A 19,079-nucleotide genomic window follows, 5' to 3' on the forward strand; every position below is an offset into this window, starting at 1 on the left:
TACAGGTGTATGCCACCATGCCTGGCTAATTTTTGTATTTTTAGTGGAAATGGGGTTTCACCATATTGGCCAGGCTGGTCTTGAACACCTGACCTTAGGTGATCCACTCACCTCGACCTCCCAAAGTGCTGGGATTACAGGCATGAGTCACAGTGCCTGCCCAGAAAATAGCATATTTTCTTATATCTTTCCGTATATCACTGTGGAAATTAGTGATTATGAAAGAAGTGTATTTTGTGAAATTGATACAATATGATAAATTTCCTGGAGACTAATGCATAATATGAAAATCTTTGGAAAAATTAGGAATATTGTATTTCAGAAGATTCTAAATCTTCTGAAACAATAAATTGGTTGTAGCAACCAAGGCAAATCTGGTATATGCCCTTTTGCTTTATGGTCATTGAAACCAAGGAAGAGAGGACTAGTTTAGTTTTAATTTGTATATGCAGTAGCTTTAAAAAGATAAATAGAGGGCCGGGCGCAGTGGCTCACGCCTGTAATTCCAGCACTTTGGGAGGCCGAGGCGGGCGGATCACAAGATCAGGAGATCGAGACCATACTGGCTAACACAGTGAAACCCCGGCTCCACCAAAAACACAAAAAATTAGCCGGGCGTTGTGGCGGGCGCCTGTAGTCCCAGCTACTCAGCAGGAGAATGGAGTGAACCCAGGAGGCGGAGGTTGCAGTGAGTCGAGATCGCACCACTGCACTCCAGCCTGGGCGACAGATATAGACTCCGTCCCAAAAAAAAAAATAAATAGAAACTTTTTCTACTACTTGAAGCCTTCTGTATTCTGAAACTTATTCATCAGTGGCCTCCAACTCTATTTGACTCATGCTTTTGTCTCATTATTTCACTGGTTTCTTGGGAGCGCTGTCAACCCTTTTTACTAAGACATTCCTCTGAATACTCATAGCACTGATAAGTATTGTAAGAGAAAATTTAAGAAATGAGAACCAGGTTCTTCTAGCACTCCTTCTTGACACTCTAGACTATTCTTTGAGGTAAGATATTTCCTCACAGAAATAAGATACGACATTTAGTTAAGTGGGTCTTATTAATGCTATTGAAAGTGTGTTAGAGAAACAATTATTTCCATTCAATACAACCAAAAACCCTCTTGTGTGACCGATCAAGACTTAACTATAAATACTTAATTTAACGGCTTCTTGTTATTATTTACTGTGCTGGTATGTAAGACAAACAGCAGAGTGATACTGATCATAGACTAGTAATAGAATACAGCTTAATCAGGTAGCTGCCACAATCGTAGTATTTTCTTGAGAGGGTGGGATGGAATTCATTTGTAAGGATTTCCCAGATCACATAAATCGTACTTCTTCAAACCACATTCCCCTTAGAAACACACACACACACACACACACACATTTTCCTAATAGTGGTCTGTTTAAAATGAACTACAATTTAAAGCTGCATTATGTAATCTCTACATTTATTTCACATGTTCAAACCATGCCTCCCTGGTCTGTGATCCAAAGCAGGAGGGTGGTTGATGACTATGGAATCCATTAGCCTTTCTGATTCCATGTGCTTACATTGCAGATTAGCTATGGTTCTGAAACTTCCAGTTTTAATGGAAACCGTTGGATTGTGTGTCTGGGTGCACGGGGATGGAATAGGGTATTTCAGAGAAAATTTCATTAGTTCTTGTTGGAACTGGCTAAAAACAGTGGGACTTTTCCACTTCTTCTTTGTCTTTTATGTTTTCCCATATCACAGTTCCTCTCTGCACTACCATAGGCCTTCTCTCTTCCCCATGATCCTTTGCAATAATACCTCCAAATGTATCTACCCTTGGAAATTCAAGAAAGTTCTTGCTTTTTTACTGAGTTCCTTCTATAACTTGATGAAAAAATAAAAGGAGATCAATTTAAGGCAACTAATTTATACTATCAAGTAGCTTCTCTTTTTATTACAAGCTAATTTTAATAAAATGGAAGTTTGTAACTAAAAACCATTAAACAGAGTTTCTAAGATTCACCTTTATTTCTCTAAATTATGTGTGTTCCCTAATTAAAAGGAAAATACATTGGCCCATGGTACCTCTTGTCACAGGCACTAATTCAAAAACAGTTCTAAAGTTCATTCAAGGAACTTTGAAGGATAAGAGTATAGTAAATTTAGAAGCCATATACTACAATGTGTCTTATATTCCTTCAAGTTCTTATCTTCACAGTGATTTGTGAGAGAGTTTAATAGCACACATTCCACAGCATACTTTTCCTGAGATGATGTTCTGATCACCAAAGATTTAAGCCCCATTTTACAGTTGGTGGTTTGTCACCTTTTGTAGTGAATCTATAGTAAACGTAACAAATCTCTTGTTTTGAAACCTATCCATGTTCTCTTTCACAAGTTAAACATATCTATCTTCCTTTGAAAGAAAAAAAGAATCAAGGAATATCTCCTTTTTTTATATCCATTGGTCCTCCCAGAAATGGAAGTTCCACTCTGTCATTTGTGCATTTCACTCTGGGTCTCATCCTTCACATGAAGAAGAGTAGTCCTTTCCCCTCCATCACAGCCACGTGGCTTGGTCAGACACAAAGTGGGATTTAGTCAGAAAAGCAGGAAGACAGATGAGACGTGAAAGTAACTGGTAAAATATTGATGTTCACTCTAACTTTAAGGGGAAGAATTAACTACAGAGAAAAGCTAACCAAAAACTCAGAAAAGAGTTCAAAAAAATGAAAACCAACACTACACTCTGTAATTTCATGCATTTGCCACACAATCTGTAAAAAAGAGGCAGGGCTTTGTTGTTTACTTGTTGCAGAGGAAGCTATCATAGGTAAGGCCTGTGGAGGGAGAGAGGTGAAGGGGCAATTAAACTTTCAAAAACGAGCTAAAACAAGTATAAATATGTGAAATCAATGATGTAAATTGTGAAAATTATGTTATGGTTTTTGTTCGTTCCACAGGAGTGTAAACCTCACAAATTTTTCAAGTGGATTTTCAAACATTTTAAACCTTACACCTTTTTTTCTCACAAAAATATTCTATTCAGAATTATAAAAATTAGAACCAATCACAGATAGGACTACTTTAGCACAACCAAACCCACCTGTCTTGTCACCCTCACTTCTTAAGAGTTCTTAAGGTCCCTAACGTTTTCTAGGAACATCATGTCAATGCTTTCAAGATTCACAATAAAATCAGAGCAAGCCCTAGAATATTGCTTCAACAAAGGATGACAAATCAATTTCACCATCTGGGGAGAAACCTATGTGGTCATATACATGAAATCTATGCTCTCTATTTCAACTGAACTCCCACAACTAACTTCACCCCAATATTTTAGCCACATTAAGACTATGGGAACAAGCACTCAGAAATGCAGGGTGGTCAGCCAATTTGCATAATATTAATTCCATAGGTTTAAAATTTTTTATTTAACATTTATTTAGAGAAGAAGCTGTTAGTCTCATGGGGGCAGGGTAGGGTAGGTTAAAGCCAGTGATGGGGCCTCAGCTCTGCTCTGCAAAACCTACTTTACAAATTAAAGCTCCTCTTTTATGTTGGACCCACCCTCTGAGGGAGGCAGTTTAATGACCATCTGTTTTTATTCAAAATACTCCTTGGGGGAAGGAGGCGTCTCACCTCACACTCCGAGCGGCTTATCAAAGTATTTCCTTCCAACCAAAGACAAACATGTTCCCTGAGAAGAGAGCTGGTAGATATTTTCTTTCTTCATTTTTTTTAAATGTCCTGGAATGGTTCAGCAACCTAATAATGTTTTATCAATTCTCATGAGCACTTCTCTCAGATCTTGGCCTTGATTAAGATTTAGGAGAAGACGTGCTGTCTACAGTGCACTCTACTTAATGTTCCAGCAAAATCTAAATTTATTAATCTCAATTTGCTAGTCTCCCAAATAGGAGTCATTAACCCTTTTTATAGATGAAAAAGCTGAGTTTCAGAAACCAAGATACTAAAGTTTAGGTAATATAATTCACAAATTACACAGCCTAGATTCAAAATCATGGTTTCAAATAGCATGAATTTGCCCATGACCTTTCCTCTATATACTGCAGGAAAATATATACTAGACAATACTATCCCCAAATCTAATATGTAAGAAACAAAGCCAGCTTAAAGATGTAGAGCAAAGAGATTTGGATTTTATGGACAGAGGGATTATGAATATGTTTTGCTTTATTTTGTTTCTTGTTTGTTTGTTTTTTGTTTCTCCTAGCTGGTATATGGCATATAGTGTGGAGAGATTAAAGAAAGAGGGAAATGAGAAGGTTCAGGTTCATTTTTGGAAAACTGAAATACTTAACACTTATTTTGCTATTGTTATCTAACTTGTATTGAGCATTATCTTACACAACCTCAATCTAGTACTATTTTAATCATGATTTCTAAGGCTTCTGAAACCACATGGCAACTGGAACTACACATCAAGTATTCTTCATCTGGGTCCTTAGATATGAAAGGATGAGCTTCATTCAGAGGTCCAGAGGTACAGAGATTGCAGGCAGAGTTTTATCTGTGAGTGCCTTTCTCTGGGAGGAGGTTCAATAGTTCCTTCAGATCATGAAGAGGATCCATGAGCTAAAAGTAGTTAAGGAAAACAAAATTTCTATAGCTTCATATTGTAGTCCTAAGGAATCCTGCCCTTTCTCATGACTTGTATAACCTACAACCTACACTCTCTTTAGGACTTAAGACATAAAATTTAGTCTCCTAATGAACATCAACCTTAAGAGGTCCTATAGCATTTGCAAACTCAGTATGTCTAAATGAGTGCATGTGCATGCACTGCACACATATTCTCCTCTTGATTTCATATCTCATTTGGTGACAATACCTTCCTCTTCTCCTCCATCTAGGAAAACTGGTTCTCATCCTGTTATTCCCTTTCTTCTTCTTTCCATCAAAAACCAAACACTGCTAATTATATACCTCATAAGAAACTGTTGAATCCATTCTCTCTTTTGTAATCCTATGTTGGCATTTACAACCTCCTTCCTCTGTGATCTCTTTCAACCATCTACTCCACTTACTTTAAGTGGCTCTTCAAAGATGCCGATACTTCTCATGGCACACAAAGTCTGCAACAATTTTTCATCTTTCCCACTATTTTGCCTACACACTTAATATTCCATTTTCATAACTATATCTTTTGTAGGACAAATTCTCTCTCTATGTTTTCTTAAATGCTTGCTCTTTGTATTGCAGTCATTCTGATCTTCCTCTCATCCTTCAAATATTTCTATCAAAATTAACGACTCTTTTTTGAAGCCTCCCTGACTGCCCAAGGATGAATTAAATGCTCCTTCTCTGTGCTTCTGTCTAGGGCAGTGGTTCTCAAACTTTAGTTGCAACAGAATCACCTAGAGGGCTTGTTAAAACATCAATTGCTGATTCAGGTTCTGATTCAGCAGGTCTTTGGGTGGAGCCTGAACAACTGACCAGGTTGAACAGTTATCATCTAGGACTCCACACGCACTGAACTGTGTCAACTCCTGGGTCACTCTGGTTCATAGAAATCCCCAGCCAAGATAATGGCTCAGCATGTTACTAAGTAGCAATCTCTGCATGAGGTTTGTTCTGTATCATCAGCCACTCTTCTCATAAGGGGTTCTAGAACTTGGACACCATGTGGTATTATATATCACTGCCTGCCAAGCATACCTGCACCACAGGTATTGATTCATATTACTTTTCTTTACGGAAGTACTGGCGTTTCATCTCCTGAAGCAAAATTCACTACTCATGGAAATACTTTTACTCACTTGAGCTTCATAATTTTCAATTGACTGACTTTTAGGAGAGAATAATCAAAGCTATCAGAGTTGTAACATCTCTGAACTAAAATGATCTAGATACTTTTATTTTGTAGTTTTAAGAAGCAATAACAAACTGAACAATTATTTGATTCTCTGCAAGTAATTATGAGTGACAGCAAAGAAAAAATAATTTTATGGTTATTTGGAAAACTAAGGTCATATTTGCAAGGTTAAAACAGTCCTTTCAAACTGCTGAGAAATATGCCTGTATAAAAAGAAATGATTCAAGATTTTCCACTTCCATTATTGAATAAATGTATCTAAGAACAGTCAGACAATTTACCTATTTGAAAAACAAATGTGCTAGCAGATTTCTTAAGAAGGACCTCTTCCATGGTGCTGATGCAGTTTGCATTACATACTTGGAAACAAACAGCAATAGAAACTCATTGTATCTTAATACCTCATTCTCTGCTTTGAAATTCTTTGAAGGTCATTTTCCTGTTTCAGTTTAAGAAGTCACAGAAAAAAATTTATGTTGCATATCTTTAAAACACAACTCCTCTGTGATACTAGAGAAACATAAGAACACAAAGGAAGATACGTCTTCTTCCTCTACCCCTCCCCCATTTGAAGATACTCCTTTTTGTTAGCATTTATTAAATCAAACATTCTTTCAAAAACTCTCTTCAACATGTTTCAAATTATGTAGCATGTTTAAGACATTACCTACCTCGTTCACATGAATAAATATGCATCTCTTACATGATCTGTTCAGTATCTAGTGCCTAATGAATGTTAAACATCCTGGACTCTGCCTCTCCCTTTTGAGCCAAAGGGGGTGCTTATCATTTGCCCTCTCAAACATGGATTCGAAAAAGAGCCTCAACAGTCCCTTTTCTAGCAGTCAGTTTCTGCCAGATCTTTTTCGATCTGAACCAGAGTCCTCAATTGGCAGTCTCACTGGATGTCTTAAGGTCCTTCTAACTTTATAGGGTATAGTAGCTTATTTCCTGAATCCTCTCACACTTTAGGAAAACTGGAACCAGCAGGCTTTTGTGGACTTCCTGGATGTATCAATGCCTTTATAAAAATCGCCTATAATTATACCCTTGAAGCAGGACATTTCTGTTTAGTTTTCTTTGTATAGTGCCACACACAGATGTTTACTCAATGCTTCCTAGTGAATCGAATCAGCCTGGTAATCTACATTTTTTCAAACTATATTGATGCCAGCATAGATGAGTTTAATGCATTTTTTACCGATTGGGGTAATGACCCAAGATTTTCAATAGAGCATCTTTTTAAATAAATTCTTTGCCCCAACCTCCTAACTTCCTCTATATAGCTAGCTAGTACTCAACACCTCATTGCAACAGTCAGGGACAGGAGAGATATCAGAAGATAAAGTCTACTATTCCTGGAGTAGAGTATGTCCTTGGTTTCCACCCAGCTTTATACTGTGATTCTCATCATCAGAAGACTTTTGCAAGACTTTTGGCATTTATGTGACAGAAAAGAAACTCGTCTTACTGCTTTATACACTGTCAAAATATTTCTTCCCTACGAATACTTGTTATACTTCTGTAGGTCAGGGTTTAAAATGATCTGCATTTACTCTTAAATTTACTTCATAAATAAAATATCTTATCTTCTTCTTCATGTTATTATCTCCTTAATCATGATTTCTCTTCAAAATCCTTTGTTTATTTTAGTTTTTTCAAGACTTCAAAATTAAAAACAGGATTATATCTCCCAAAGCAATAAATAAACAGACCTTATAGAAGTTTATTAAAGAAATATAATTGTTTGGCTGGGCACAGTGGCACAAGCCTGTAATCCTAGCAGTTTGGGAGGCCAAGACGGGCGGATCACGAGGTCAGGAGATCGAGACCATCCTGGCTAACACGGTGAAACCCCATCTCTACTAAAAAAATACAAAAAACTAGCCGGGCGAGGTGGCGGGCGCCTGTAGTCCCAGCTACTCCGGAGGCTGAGGCAGGCGAATGGCATAAACCCGGGAGGCGGAGCTTGCAGTGAGCTGAGATCCGGCCACCGCACTCCAGCCCGGGCGACAGAGCAAGACTCCGTCTCAAAAAAAAAAAAAGAAATATAATTGTTTGACTTTACCATCATGGAGACAAAATATCAAATGTTCCATTGAATTGTATTCTTGACAATCTGCTAAATTAGAATCCAGGAAAGTTAACAGAACTTTAGGCTATCATCTCATTTTCAAACACTTATGGACATGCAAAACAATGCTCAATATTTTTAAAATTTTTATTTAATTTAGTATCCCCAATAACACTGTTAGATAAGCATTCTTATTTCTAAGTTTCAGACAAGAAACTAATGGTCAGAGGTAGTAAGTGATTATCCAAAGTTTTACAGTGATGTTGCAAATAGGAGTATAGATTACATAGGAATCAATGTCCTAATAGTAGTGATACTATTTTTAACAGTATCACTTTAACAGTAGTGATACAGCTTTTAACAATTAAGTTCAATAAGCAATGCATTCTAGAAAATAAGTTAATATATTATTCCAAGGCATGTAAAACCAGAAAGTAGGTCATTTTTGTAGTTAATACATTTCTTAATTTCTTCCTATCTCTGCCTTCATTAAATTTAAGGTCATCCTCCAATGACTCATATACTAGAGTCAAAAGTTTGACTCTTCATATCACAAAGGAGCCAGTTTTTCTAAGTATGAATTTCCCATTGATATGTGTGCATAAGAAGAGAAGAACACTGTTAACATTTAAGAGATGTTTTTGAAAAGAAAAAAAAAATTATTCTTCACAGAGCAGAGCATAGTAGACATAGTGTTTGTGACCATTATAACTTACTTCCTAGCAAGGAAGCACTTGTTCTTCCTGTGTTCTTTTTTTCTTTTTTTTTTTTTCTGTAGTAAAGAAGTAAAGTCAAGGTGTGTTGCGTCATTTCATAGTGTTCTCTTATATCCTGTTATTGGTCACCTTACAAGTAATAACTTCTCCCAGTTGCCCTTTGTTGACTATTTTCTACGTGCCCGCTGTTATGTAAGGTGCTCCTGTCTTGACAAAAATCCTATAAGGTCAGTATTATTACTTACCAATTCTCACTGCAGCAACAACTAATGAAGCAAATTAAATATAAAGGGATCCCCAGGAAGGAAGAATCCTAGCATGTGAGCCCAGGCTTCTAAGGTTCATGATTTCTAGTCTGCAATGGAAAATTCAAGCAACCTTTTGTACCTGACAAAATAGAAGACTTTAATACAATTTTTACATGCTGAGAATTCAAAAGGAAAGAAAAACCTTGTAAATTCTATCAAGGATAGATTGATTCAAAGTAATAACCGTTTGTCAGAAATTGTCCCCCGAGAAGAAGGTAGCTGGATATAAATAATTCTGTACTGCTTATGCTGACCCATATTTCATGCACCCATCTTTCTCACCCACCATGCTTGCACTCTTTTCCTATTCCTAATTCCCTCATTAGCCTATATTTTCATGTATCACCTATGCATTTTCATCTAGATATTGATTATCCTTTTTCTTATTTCTCCTGTCAAAAAATAAACTTCTATATCATATAAGTTTTTTGAAGCCCTAATAACTGAGGGAGGTCCGTTAATCTTGGAGGTTTATTTTGCTAAGGTTGAGGACATGCACGCATGACACAGCCTCAGAAGGTCATCAGATGACATGTGTCCAAAGTGGTTGGGGCACAGCTTGGTTTCATACTTTATAGGAAGACATGAGACATAAATCAATATATGTAAGATGTACATTTGTTTCATACAGAAAGGTCAGACAACCAGAAGCAGGGGGGCTTCCATGTCACAGGTAGGTGAGAGGCAAATGGTTGCATTCTTTTGAGTTTCTGATTAGCTTTTCCAAAGGAGGCAACCAGACATGCATTTATCTCAGTGAATGGAGGGATGACTTTGAATAGAATAAGTCAACAGTCAAAAGCTATTGGCCCTGTTTCAGCCAAGGAAACTTTTCTTTTCAGCTACTGACTGCTTTTAACGATTAAGTAAAATATACTCCTATGAACAAAATTTGGAGCATATTTGTTTCTCTCTACCTGATTTCTTCAGAATTTGGAAACTATTTGTGAGTATTCTTAACTTATGGCAATATAGTTATTTGCATACGAGTCTCTTCATTTGAAAAAAATTTGGTTCACAGGAGCGTACTTTACTTCATTGTTAAAGCTGTTAATAGCTCAAAAGAAAAGTTTTCTTGACCCTAAGCAGTTCCCAGTTTGACTTTTCCCTTTAGCTTAGTGATTTGGGGGCCCCAGTATTTATTTTCCTTTCATAACTTCCCCCCCCTTTTTTTAAAAAATTTTTTGGAGAAAGCACTTTAGAAGAAAATGAATTTCTGGTCTCAGCTTCTGTCTGATCTCACATTGCTAGAATGGTCTATTCCTAAACAGGTAGGTCCTGAGTTATTAGGAGAGCTCATTTTAGCAGCTTGTGAAGTCTCATATCCTGTGAAGACAAAATAGGGGAAGGAAGGGAGAAAAACAACAACAAACAAAAGAACAATCCTGGAAAATCAAAAACTGATATAGGCCACATTACTCTAAAGTCCATACATCAGCAGGCAGGTATGAAAGTGGCTTATGTATGTCATTAGGTTGCTGTTATTTTCTTCTAAAGTTTAAGTTGTCTAGCTTCAGTTTTCAGGACTTTAATAAAACACAGTTTAATTTTCAGTGATTTCAAATTAGGAAAAATGGAGGAAAAAGGAAAAGAAAGAAGAAAAAAATTGAAAATATTATTGTGGAGTTATGTAGCCAGGAAAAATTAGAATTCATTCCAAACTGTAGAAAATAATAAAATTTGAAAAACATTAGGCAAGACTAGAATCTAACAACAGGTGTACTACAGTTTTTGAAACAAAATTTTTCTCCTTCCAGTTTCCCATTTTTACTAAAGACATATCATGTTAGGGCCAATTTGCTTTATTATACTTGGCCAGATGATTTGTATAAAGTGCAGCAAGAATAATTACTTTTCACATGGGCTTTTAAAATTGGTTTTTATGGAACTTTGTTCCACAGAAGGAATCTCAGATAAGACTTTCTTAAAACCAAGCCTAGCCATGGATATGTACCACCAAATACCTATGAGTTGGGTGAATTCCCCTCCTCTTGAGGTCCCAAGATAACTTGGGGCTCCTGAACTTGTCAGAAAGTGGCATTCTTTACTTATCACAGGTCAGGAACCCTGTACAGGAACTGTGTAGACAAGGTATGTGGCCAGTTTTCCCATGGGGCTTTTATTGGCTGTATAAGTCAAGTTTGATTCTTAAAGGAAAACACATTACTTCAGTCAAAGCCTTGGAAAAATAAGCACTTTCTCCAATTGTGTCTTTTTACAAATGAAAACAGATTCATTACATTTATGAACATAACTATATTACCATAAATTAAAAATAATCACAAATAGTTTCTAAATTCTAGAGAAATCAGGTAGAGAGAAATAAATATGCTCCAAATGTTGTTCACAGAAGTATACTTTATTTAATTGTTAAAAGCTTTAAATAGCTCAAAAGAAAGGTTTCCTTGACTCTGAAAAACAAAAAAAAAAGCAATGTTTTAAACAAAAGGTCAAAAATATTACTTTAGTCTATTACTTCAGTCCACACACTTAAGTCCTATTCTCCTTGATATTCATGAACATTTCATCTATCCATGAATCCTGAAAATTTTTCCTCTGTTCTGATGTCACAATCTCCAATCTTATCAGAAACCTACATTCAAGAGCACCTGTTAAAGTTTTATAGCTGATTATAAAACCATCTTCTAAAGAGGACCAAAACAAGCCAACAATTATCTGTGGATGACAAAAAGTTTTAGGGCAGCCACAGTCGAAGACACTATTGACAAGGAAATGTGTTACCTCTGTGGCACACAATAATTTAATATAACAATTATAATTCTTACTGATAACATACACCAAGTCATATCAGAATCATAGGAGTTTCCCATAATTTTGGAACATATACCAATAACATATTTATACAAATACAGCCCAAAGAAAGCCAAACACCATTTCATATTTGACAATGCTTCCTGTGTAATTTGTATAACAAATACTTTAGGGAACCTAATATCTTAAAGGATTAATTAGGTCAAAAAAGGACATAATTTATAATTTGATTTTGGAAAGTTTATCAAATATCAAAGGCTTAAAACACTTGCTATCACGACGTAGGATCAAGGTCACTGTCAAATAAGTCATCCATTTAACCAACTTAATCACTCAAGGATTTCAAAAAAAGCGAAAGCCTTCATTCTTTGAGATAGGAGACTTAATTTTCTAAACAATAAGCCCTAATGAAAGCAGCATGAAGCCAATTAAATTTGTGTTTCAAAATTTTATATGAACAATCTATAAAATTTTAATCTTGACCATAAGATATAACTTCCATAAGCCTTTTATAGCCTTTGTAGGCTTTATTGAAGTGTTGGTTAATACTTCAAAAGAACCTTGTTAATCTGACACAGGGCCCATAAGTTGGTCTTGCACCTGTGTGCCTTTTATATTAGTGGTTATGTTTATAGAGAAGCTGAACTTATTTTATCTCTCAAAATCAGCCTTTACAATCTCACATGCCTACCTCTTCTGTCATACTCCCTGGGTTGATGAGTTGAATAGCTTTAATTTCTGGCCCTGTGTCTCAGGAATGCAGTTTATTTTGATTGGCATCTTCTACTGGGCCTGAAGATGAGGCTTTAATTGCTGTCAGTTTTTAAGATTTAGCAAGACTTAATGTCTTTTTTAGACCCGGGAGTCAAAGCCTTGTAACTCACTGTCACAAGGACTTTAAAAGCACGTAAAGAAAAATGCATGGATGTTATAACCTTAACTTAAGAAAAAAAAAAATCTTACCTCAATTTTTTCCTAAGCCAACCAAATTTGACCTGTTTTATGGACATCACTCAGGCTCTTTCCTCAGCTACCCCTGTCATCACCCAATGGGCCCATGAACAAAGTGGCCATAGTGGCAGGGATGGAGGTTACACATGGACTCAGCAACATGGACTTCTACTCACCATGGCTGACCTGGCTATGACCATGACTGAGTGCCCAATTAGCCAGCAGCAGAGACCAAAAGTGAGCCCTCGATATGGCACTATTCCCTGGGGTGATCAGCTAGCTACCTGGTGGCAGGTTCATTATATTTGACCTCTTCCATCATGGAGAGGGCAGAGGTTTGTCCTCACTGGAATAAACACTTACTCCGGACATGGGTTTACCCATCCTGCACGCAATGCTTCTTCCAAGACTACCATCTGTGGACTCATGGAACGCCTTATCCATGTGGAATATCCATCATGGTATTCCACACAGCATTGCCTCTGACCAAGGCACTCACTTTACAGCTAAAGAAGTGCAGCAGCAGGCTCATGCTCATGGAATTCACTGGTTTTACCATGTTCCCCATCATCCTGAAGAGGCTGGATTGATAGAATAGTGGAATGGACTTTTGAAATCACAATTACAATATCAACTAGGTGACAATACTTTGCAAGTCTGGGGCAAAGTTTTCCAGAAGGACACGTATGCTCCGAAACAGTGTCCAATATATGGTACTGTTTCTCCAAAAGCCAGGATTCACAGGTCCAGGAATCAAGGGGTGCAAGTGGAAGTGGAGCCACATACCATCACCCCTAGTAATCCACTAGCAAAATTTTTGCTTCTTGTTCCCATGACATTAAATTCTACTGGCCTAAAGGTCTTAATTCCAGAGGAAAGAATGTGGCCACCAGGAGACACAACAACCATTCCATTAAACTAGAAGTTAAGATTACCATCTGGACACTTTGGGCTCCTCCTACCTTTAAGTCAATAGGTTAAGAAGGGAGTTACGGTGTTGGCTGGGGTGATTGACCCAGACTATCAAAATGAAATTGGTCTACTACTCTATAACGGAGGTTTGGAAGAATATGAATGGAATACAAGAGATCTCTTAGGGTGTCTCTTAGCATTACCATGCCCTGTGATTAAGGTCAATGGGAAACTACAACAGCCTCATGCAGGCAGGACTACTTTCATTACCTCTCAGTAATGGAAGTCTGGGTCACTCCAACAGAAAAAAAATAGGACCTGCTGTGGTGCTTGCTGAAGGCAAAGGGAATACAGAATGGGTAATAGAAGAAGGTAATAATCAATATCAGCTACGACCAGGTGACTAGCTGCTGAAATGAGGACTGTAATTGTCATGAGTATTTCCTCCTTCTTTTGTTAAAAACATGTTTGTGTATGTATACATTTGTACTAAGAAAATATCTTCATTTTATTTTCTTCTCCTTTATCATGTGACATGTGATTAATTGACTTCGTATCAGCATATATATATTGTTAACTTTATGCAATACTATTTGGATTGGGGATTGGTGCATTTCCAGTTGTATGAAGGATAGTTGTATTACGTTAGGTGTAATTATGACCTTATTATTGTCTTTATTTGAAGATTATGTATGATCTCAGGAGATGTGTATGGGTTCTGGTTGACAAGGGGTGGACTTGTGATGGTTAATACTGAGTGTCAACTTGATTGGATTGAAGGATGCAATATTGATCCTGGGTGTGTCTGTGAGGGTGTTGCCAAAGGAGATTAACATTTGAGTCAGTCGGCTGGGGAAAGCAGACCCACCCTTAATCAGGTAGGCACCCTCTAATCAGCCATGAGTCAATACAAAGCAGGCAGAAAAATGTGAAGTGACGAGATGGGCCTAGCTTCTCAGCCTAAATTTTTCTCCCCAGCTGGAAGCTTCCTGCCCTTGAACATCAGACTCCAAGTTCTTCAGTTTTGGGACTCAGACTGGCTCTCTTGTAGTAAGCTGGAGACTCAGGAGAGTTGAGTTGGAACTCTCAATTTCACTTCTAGGAACACTGATTAATTACTCAATGCCAGAAGTCTCCACGAGTCAGACTATTCTGACTGCTGCTTTGCCACTGCTGTCCATTACAGGAGCTTTGCCCAATGTGCCTTTGATCACTGAGTGCCGTCACTTGGCCCCTGTCACCTTGGGATCCAGTTATTCCCTTTATATTTAAATTTTGTAGTTGAGTGACTGCAGTTTCCACCATTAGATCTGACATACAGAGAAGAGCAATTACAGGGTTCTACAAAGATGCAGGTGTTGCCCTAACAAATCTATTTCAGAAGGCATTGGTCAAGGGTACATCTTCTGGACCTTTCCAGCTGGGATGAGTAGGTCGAAAGTGACCAATCTACTACACCATCCCCGTCTCCCTACGTCTTTGGATCCTTTCCTCTACATTAAACCAATGGAGATCAGGCATTTCCAGCTCCCTCACAGTAGGCCATCTTTTAATCCATATTTTAGCTAACCAAGCAAATAAACTATTAGAACCTTTTTTTAACTCCCTGAGCTGCAATATTAAATGCAGAGTCCCTGCTTAGTGGGCCCAAATCAATAAATTCAGCCTAATCCAACTCTATGTTCTTTCCACCATTATCCCATATCCTTAATATCCATTCCCATGCCTGTTCTCCAGATTACTGTTTATATAAATTAGGAAACTCAAACAGTTCTTTCTGAGTGTAGCACACCCCCTCATGGGTCACATTCTCAACCTCACCTCTGCCAGGCCCCTAGAGGTATAGTTACAGGTGTAGTTATAGGTTTAGAAGCAAACAGAGAGGGGAAAAAAAAGAAGAAGAAGAAGAAGAAGAAGAAGCAAACAGAGGTGTTGAGGGTAGCTTCTGAGGAGAAGCAACATTATTTTGCCTGGCAACTTCCTCAGGGGAGGCCATCACTGTTGCCTCAGGCAGCACAGGGTTTATCTCCTCAGACAAAGGTGGAAAGACTGATGGCAGGCAGTGCGGGTCTGGGAGGAGATGTTACCACTATTGGGAATGGTGAAGCTGTTAATTCAGGCAAAAAAAAGGTTTATTGGAGTTTAGAAACTCAGAGTCTTCAACTTCATCAGGGTCCTCGCACATATCCCCATTCCATGTTGCAGGGTCCCATTCTTTTCCAATCAATGCCCTCAGTTTAACAGTAGACTGATGAGGCTGTGCATGAATCTTTTGTTGCAAGTCAGCCACTCACATGATAAGAGCTTGTGTCTGTTTTCCCACAATTTCAGCACTTTCTTTACAGGAGATAAGACTCTTACTCAGGGCAATCTTAGCAGATTTGAGGCTCAGTATCTGCTTCTGAAGCCAGGAGACAGAATCCCTGAGTTCATCATTTTCTTTAATCAGTTGTCCACTGAACTTAGGAGCAACAAACCAGCTTCCTTATGTTCCTTGGTTCTCCACATATGGTCAAAGGTATTATGTATAGAGTCACTAAACTTCTTGCCTCTCATGAGCAATGAATCAGGAGTGTCAAATGCATTTATTTTGCATAACCCTTTAAACAGTTCATGCCGAGGACTATCAGTGTTATCCATACTATTAGAAATAGAGTCCTTAGCACTTATGAGTCTAAACATAATAAGCAGCAAACTCCTGAAGCTCCAAAACCAATGAAAGAACTCCATCCTTAATTTTCTGTTTCTCTAGAACCACTCTTGGTACCAAAATCTGTATGAACCAGGGTTCTCTTAGAGGGACAGAACTAATAGGAGATATATATCTATATCTATATCTATATCTATATATATATCCCCTATTAAGTTAATACTTAATAAACTCCCTTTCATATATATATATATATATATATATACACACACACACACACACATACACACATACATAGGTATACAGTCTATTGTGGGACCTTATGATTGTGTAAGTTAATACTTAATAAACTTCTCCTCATTAACTTACACAATAATAAGGTTCCACAATAAGATGTCTACAAGCTGAGGAGCAAGGAGAGCCAGTCCAGTTCCCAAAACTGAAGAACCTGGAGTCCAGTGTTGGAAGGCAGGAAGCATCCAGCATGGGAGAAAGATGTAGGCTGAGAGGCTAGGCCCATTTTGTAACTTTACGTTTTTATGCCTGCTTCATATTGGCTGGCAGCAGATGGTGCCCACCTGATTAAGGGTAGGTCTGCCTTCCCCAGCCCACTGACTCAAATGTTAGTCTCCTTTGGCAACACCCTCACAGACACACCAGGATCAATATTGCATCCTTCAATCCAGTCAAGCTGACACTCAGTATTAACTGTTGCAACAGGATAAATATATATAGTAATTCTCATGTGAAGTGCTTGGAAGCAGAAATATTAGATATTTTGGCTTTTCTCAGGTTTTGGAATATTTGCATATTTATAGTGAGATATCGTGGAGATGGGACCCAAGTCTAAATAGAACATTTATGTTTCATATGTACCTTATACACAAAGCTTGGAGGTAATTTTCACAATATTTTAGTAATTTCATACATAAAGTTTGTACACACTGAACCTGTCTATCACCAGTGTCACTATCTCAGCCACTCATAGACAATCTATGGTTCTTTGGCATCACCATCATTCCTGATGCTGAATTTATATGCTACTGATAAGCAATTATTTTCTTACACTTACTCACACATAATTAGTTAACAGTGAAAAATATGACATACTATTAACACAGTGAAAAAACAATATGTTCTGGGAAACTAAGCAGCACAGAGGCATCAGCAGAATACCTGTATCAGCTGTTAAGCAGCAACAGTCAACAATGGCAGGCTTTCAGTCTCCATCCATGATGCTGTGTTTTGATTAAAAGGATACTGCACACTGGATTTTATTTTTTAGGTGAGAATAAACATCAGGGCCGGGCACGGTGGCTCAAGCCTGTAATCCCAGCACTTTGGGAGGCCGAGACAGGCGGATCACGAGGTCAGGAGATCGAGACCATCCTGGCTGACATGGTGAAACCCTGTCTCTACTAAGAAATACAAAAAAACTAGCCGGGCATGGTGGCGGGCACCTGTAGTCCCAGCTACTCGGGAGGCTGAGGCAGGAGAATGGCGTGAACCCGGGAGGCGGAGCTTGCAGTGAGCTGAGATCCGGCCACTGCACTCCAGCCCGGGTGACAGAGAGAGACTCCGTCTCAAAAAAAAAATAATAAAAAAATAAAAATAAATAAACATCAGAAGCTGTTAAGGGACCGTGAATTTAATTATCTATGGATAATGAGGCATTTTGCTGGATGGCTTTTCTTTTTTTCTCCAGTAGATGTTTCCTCCAGTCATCTACTTCATTAACAACATTCTTGTTTTAGAAGTCTCTCTTTGACTTTATAAACTGACATGATTTCTTGTTCTGTTAAGAATGCACAGTGGTTGGGAATGACTGTTTGTGGGAAAAATTTTTTAAAAGACAAGACAGAAAGGAAGAAAAAGAAGAATGAATGCTGGGCCTGGTGTGGTGGCTAATGCCTATAATACCAGCACTTTGGGAAGCCAAGACAGGAGGATCATTTGAGGCCCAAAATTTGAGACCAGCCTGGGAAATAATAAAGTGAGATCCCATCTCTACAAATATAAATAAAATAAAATAAAATAATGAAAAAGAAGGCACACTGCTCTAGTCTTTCAATAAGCACATCACACATTTTTACCACGTCACCTACAGGCACTTTTTCTACAGTGTTAATACCATCTTCATCATCACCATTATCACAATCATTTTGATTCAGAACCTTGTGGCTATTTCACCACCACTCAGTGAATGAACAACTGAAGCCTCATTACTGACATTAAAAACTTCAGTATTCACTTCTTCCAGCTTATTGATGGACTCTGAAAATATTTTTTTTCTGTATGTAACGAGGTAAGACATTATTTCCTTCTCACTTGACATACGGAATCCTTTAAAGTCATCATCTTGTTCATCATCATCCCTAAACATGAGTTTCAGGCCAGAGGTTGTGCCAGGTACACACAACTGTGTCTTTGGTCACTGTGAGGCCAGCATTGGCAATAGAATATAAGGCGTTCTTCATGATAATTTTTAAAAAAAATTTTTCACATTCATGCCACTGTTCACTGCCACTCACTTGCTGTTCAAGAAAGTGATTTTATATTTACTCTTTATAAATCTAAGGGTACACAAATCACAGGGCTAAATTAATGAAGTCATAATTGGGCAGAAGTATATAACATAAACATTATTTTTATGAGAATTTCACATGTAGGATGAGCAGAGTCAAAAATAACAAAATCTTGTGGTCATTATACAGTTCAGCTTCCCTGCAGTAAGCACAATTTGCTGGAACAAAATGTTAGTAAAACTAATCATAAAAGATGTCCCTGTTGATTTATGCCTTTTTGTTAGCATCATAATGGATTGATAAAAAATTCCCTCTTTGAAAACAGTGAGGCCATAAGCTTTTGCCTGTT

The 19,079-nt window shown here is 37.8% G+C and overlaps 1 pseudogene; it reads left to right on the plus strand.

Annotated features, from left to right (window-relative positions):
• Window positions 1–19,079, plus strand: part of LOC105512499 — a 34,340-nt pseudogene that overhangs the window by 787 nt on the left and 14,474 nt on the right.

The sequence above is a fragment of the Colobus angolensis genome, unplaced genomic scaffold (assembly GCF_000951035.1).
Source record: "Colobus angolensis palliatus isolate OR3802 unplaced genomic scaffold, Cang.pa_1.0 Scaffold213, whole genome shotgun sequence".
Lineage (NCBI taxonomy): Eukaryota > Metazoa > Chordata > Mammalia > Primates > Cercopithecidae > Colobus > Colobus angolensis.